Source organism: Salmo salar, chromosome ssa09 (assembly GCF_905237065.1).
Source record: "Salmo salar chromosome ssa09, Ssal_v3.1, whole genome shotgun sequence".
Lineage (NCBI taxonomy): Eukaryota > Metazoa > Chordata > Actinopteri > Salmoniformes > Salmonidae > Salmo > Salmo salar.
Window position 1 is genome coordinate 25,115,403 of NC_059450.1, and position 4,868 is coordinate 25,120,270.

A 4,868-nucleotide genomic window follows, 5' to 3' on the forward strand; every position below is an offset into this window, starting at 1 on the left:
AGTGAACTGATAATGTGTTTGGGAATCGGTACGAGACACTCGTAGTAGCTGCAAAAATCTATTTTCTATTACAGCTCTTATACATGCAGCCATAACTCATCATGGATGGAACTTAAATCTGGGAAAGGGTTAGGAGTACACTTAGAGGACACTAACTGGTAAGAGAAAAACAAAGATAATGGGGATTGAAGGAGAAATGGCAACGAGGTTAGCTGACGGGATGTATTTACAACAGAGATACAGGAAGTTTCTACTGTACCTGTTTGGCTGTCATCCTTGGTGAATGGTTAAGAATAATCTCATCACATGCTGTGTGAAGTGTGTGCTCTAGCCTTTGGGCAGGGGCAAACAGTTATTGGCTTTTCATCACAAAACCAATCAATTATAATTTACAGAGGGCTTGAAAATCAATTTCTTTCTGAACTAAAATTCCTATCACCTCGCATACAAAATATGGATGTTCGGAGGCCACGTGTTTGCCTGTTGGAAAGGCAGCACTGTTGGAGTCAGGCTTATCTAATCAAGTGACCAGGAGTGTTTGACATCCTCAACCTGAGAGACCACTCACAAATCAGCTCTGATTCACTTTAAAATATGCAATTGAGTTAGAAATGTAAGAAATCATAAATCAATCATACTTCACATTTAGAAATAATGTGGCTTGTGATCTGTGGATTTGACAGGCATTCACTGTAAGTAAGTAGTAGTAGTAGTAAGATGGTCGTATGACAGTTACTAATTGTCTTATGAGATGAGTGACCAAGCAGTTCCCTCTTTTATATTTTGTTTGGAATGTCCCTATGACTAATGATCCGATGTCTGTATCTGCAATTTGGACCGTATTTATATCATTATGTATGGGAAAAAGCTGTTCTACAACCATGGTCCAGTTCCCCTCTGGCATTACCCCCAAAAATAGACCCTGAAGCAGGGCTCTCCAACCCTGTTCCTGGAGAGCTACCGTCCTGTAGGTTTTTGCTCCAACGCAAATCTAACGTACCTGATTCTTATAATTAGCTTGTTGATAAGCTGAATCAGGTTAGTTACAACTGGGGTTGGAGCGAAAACCTACAGGACGAAAGCTCTCCAGGAACAGGGTTGGAGAGCCCTGCCCTTAAGCAACCCCCTATCACTCCAGCACCAAAGGGCTCAGGACTTATTGTTATTGTATGCAAAGTTGTAATATAAATCATACAGCTTTTTCATGGAGGTGTCCACTGTATTTTTTTGAAATTGAGATGGTTTGGGATGAGTTGGACCGCAGTGTGAAGGTAAAGCAGCCAACAAGTGCTCAGCATATGTGGGAACTCCTTCAAGACTGTTGGAAAAGCATTCTTCATGAAGCTGGTTGAGAGAATGCCAAGAGTGTGCAGAGCTGTCATCAAGGCAAAGGGTGGCAACTAAAATATGTTTTGATTTTTGGGTTACTACATGATTCCATGTGTGTTATATCATAGTTTTGATGTCGTCACTATTATTCTACAATGTAGAAAATATAGAAAAACCCTTGAATGAGTAGGTGTTCTAAAACCTTTGACCGACACACACACAAAGTATGTGAACCCTTTGGAATTACCTGTACTTCTGCATAAATTGGTCATAAAATGTTATCTGATCGTCATCTAAGGACAAACAGTCTGCTTAAAACAAATAAACAATTATACGTTTTCATGTCTTTATTGAACACACAGTGTAAACATTCACAGTGCAGGGTGGGAAAAGTATGTGAACCCTTGGATTTAATAACTGGTTGACCCTCCTTTGGCAGCAATAACCTCAACCAAACATTTTCTCTAGTTGCGGATCAATCTGCACAACGGTCAGGAAGGATTTTGGATTGTTCCTCTATACAAAACTGTTTCAGTTCAGAAATATTCTTGGGATGTCTGGTGTGAAGTGCTCTCTTGAGGTCATGACACAGCATCTCAAATTGGGTTGAGGTCAAGACTCCAGAAGGCGTATTTTCTTCTGTTGAATCCATTCTGTTGTTGATTTACTTCTGTGCTTTGGGTCGCTTGGGTTGCTTCTGTTGAGCTTCAATTGGCGGACAGATAGCCTTACATTTTCCTGCAAAATGTCTTGATAAACTTGGGAATTCATTTTTCCGTCGATGACAGCAAGCTGTCCAGACCCTGAGGCAGCAAAGCAGCCCCAAACCATGATGCTCCCTCCACCCTACTTGACAGTTGGGATGAGGTTTTGATGTTGGTGTGCTGTGCCTTTTTTTCTCTGTACATAGTGTTGTGTGTTCCTTCCAAACAACTGAACTTTAGTTTAATCTGTCCACAGAATATTTTGCCAGTAGCGATGTGGAACATCCAGGTACTCTTTTGCGAACTTCAGACGTGCAGCAATGTTTTTTGGACAGCAGTGGCTTCTTCCGTGGTGACCTCCCATGAACACCATTTTTGTTTAGTGTTTTAGGTATTGTAGACTCGTCAACAGAGATGTTAGCATGTTCCAGAGATTTCTTTAAGTCTAGCTGACACTCTTGGATTCTTCTTAACCTCATTGAGCATTCTGCGCTATGCTCTTGCAGTCATATTTGCAGGACGGCCACTCCTAGGGAGAGTAGCAACAGTGCTGAACTTCCATTTATAGACAATTTGTCTTACCGTGGACTGATGAACATCAAGGCTTTTAGAGATACTTGTGTAACCCTTTCCAGCTTTAATCAAGTCAACAATTCTTAATCTTAGGTCTTCTGCGATCTCTTTTGTTCAAGGCATGGTTCACATCAGGCAATGCTTCTTGTGAATAGCAAACTCACATTTTGTGAGTGTTTTTATAGGGAGGGCAGCTCTAACCAACATCTCTAATCTCGTCTCATTGATTGGACTCCAGGTTAGCTGACTCTTGACTCCAATTAGAAGTCATTAGTCTAGGGGTTCACATACTTTTCCCAACCTACACTGTGAATGTTTAAATGATGTATTCAATATAGACAAGAAACATATAATTTGTGTGTTATTAGTTTAAGCAGACTGTGTTTGTCTGTTTTTGTGACTTAAATGATCAGATCTAATTTTATGATCAATTTATGTAGAAATCCAGATAATTCCAAAGGGTTCACATACTTTTTCTTGCCACTGTATATATATTTTTCAGGGGGTGCTGCAGCACCCTCAGCACTCCTGCTTCCCACGACTATGGATATGTGCATGGTTGGGTTGGTTACTTTCGAAATGTAATCCGTTAGTTACTAGTTACCTGTCCAAAATTGTCATCAGTAATTTAACTTTTGTATTACCCAAACTCAGTAACGTAATCTGAATACTTTCAGCCATTAGCAGACGATAAAAAGGATTCATCAAACACATTTGGTGCAGGGGTGAAAATCTGATATCAACTTTGGGGGGGACAATTACATGAAATTTTCTCAAGAGCAATTCCTGAGGGGGACACCAAAAGTAGTGCTGTAACACATAGCCTACATTGTAATATGGTAAATGTATATTGAGGAACCAAAGAAATAAGGTGTTTGCCATACTCCTAACTACCATTACCCAAAACTACACAACTACTCACAACAGCAATACCATTGCCTTTAACAAATCTTAGTTCAGTCACCAGTTTAAGTTGAGAGTGGGGGTATCCATGGCATTTTCCAATAACGTTCCTATTTTACAAGTAAAAAAAATGGAGAACCTTTCATAATGTTGCCAAACAAAGACTCAACAAACTTACCTGAGACTTCCTGTCTCTGCCAGTCTGCCCCTGCATATCTGTCCCCAACTCTGCTGTCTGTGTGCCATCTGTTGCCTGCTCTGCCTAATGACATCATTGTGAAACATTTCCATTCGAATTTCATTTCTTTCTTATGAACATTTTATCAACTAGTCTTTGAGATATTAGGCTACTAGGGTTCTTACTTTGCGTTTTGGTGTACTGAAAAATACTCTGATGTCCGTCTTTTATTTTTCTGCCATTTTTCTACCTGGCTGGCTGGCTACACACACACACAGTGTGTAGGTTATTTACAGTAGGAGATGGGCTTCTATCATCTTATCTTTTATCATTCTATTTGGGCTTCGATCTAAAAGGTAGCTAGCAAATGTGAAACGGATTAAAATGACAAGAGTTGACAGCTGTATGAGTTCACCATTTACACAACATATGCTGCAACCTTTTGTAATTTTAATAGTTTGTTTCATATTGGCTGGCTTCCAACAATAGCTGAATTTGCAAAGCTAGCGAGCACCAATTCAGTTTCAGTGGTGTTTGCTATAATCTTTGCTACCCGGGTTAAATAAAATAAATAAATAAAAGTTCCCTTGCGACAATTTAGCTTTTGCAACGAGACCATTAAATATATTTAAGACAATGGTAGAAGAGAGTGTAGTTCTGTTCAGTTTGGACTTCAGTTTATCGCTAACCTTATCACAGGGACTTTGAAGCACTAACTTACATCATCTGCATGCTGATCTCGGAATAAATTGACGATAGCAAAGATTCCATCTTTGACGAGGCCACATAAATGGAATAGGTACTAGCTAGCTTAATAGTTCATATTTGCGCGCTAGCTCTGCATATTCAGCTAGTGTGTGTGCGCGATTGCCTGGATTAACCTCACGTCAGTTACGTTCATTGAGTGCCTTTCAGACAGTGGCTACGACCCCTCTGTTACCTTGCCAGTGGATCAAACCATTGTGAGGAAAAGGGTGGGGGGGTCGCAATCTTTTGAAACTTAAAAACGCGCTATTAAGTGTCTATAATCAGCACAATTGCTTTCATTGCGTATTAATATTATTTGAATTACATAGTTATGTTTCAGTGATATATTGGGGGGGACAAATCATATTTTTCGCAGGATGGGGGTCGTGTGTCCCCCGTCCCCCCCCGCGATTTCCGCCCCTGATTTGGTGTCA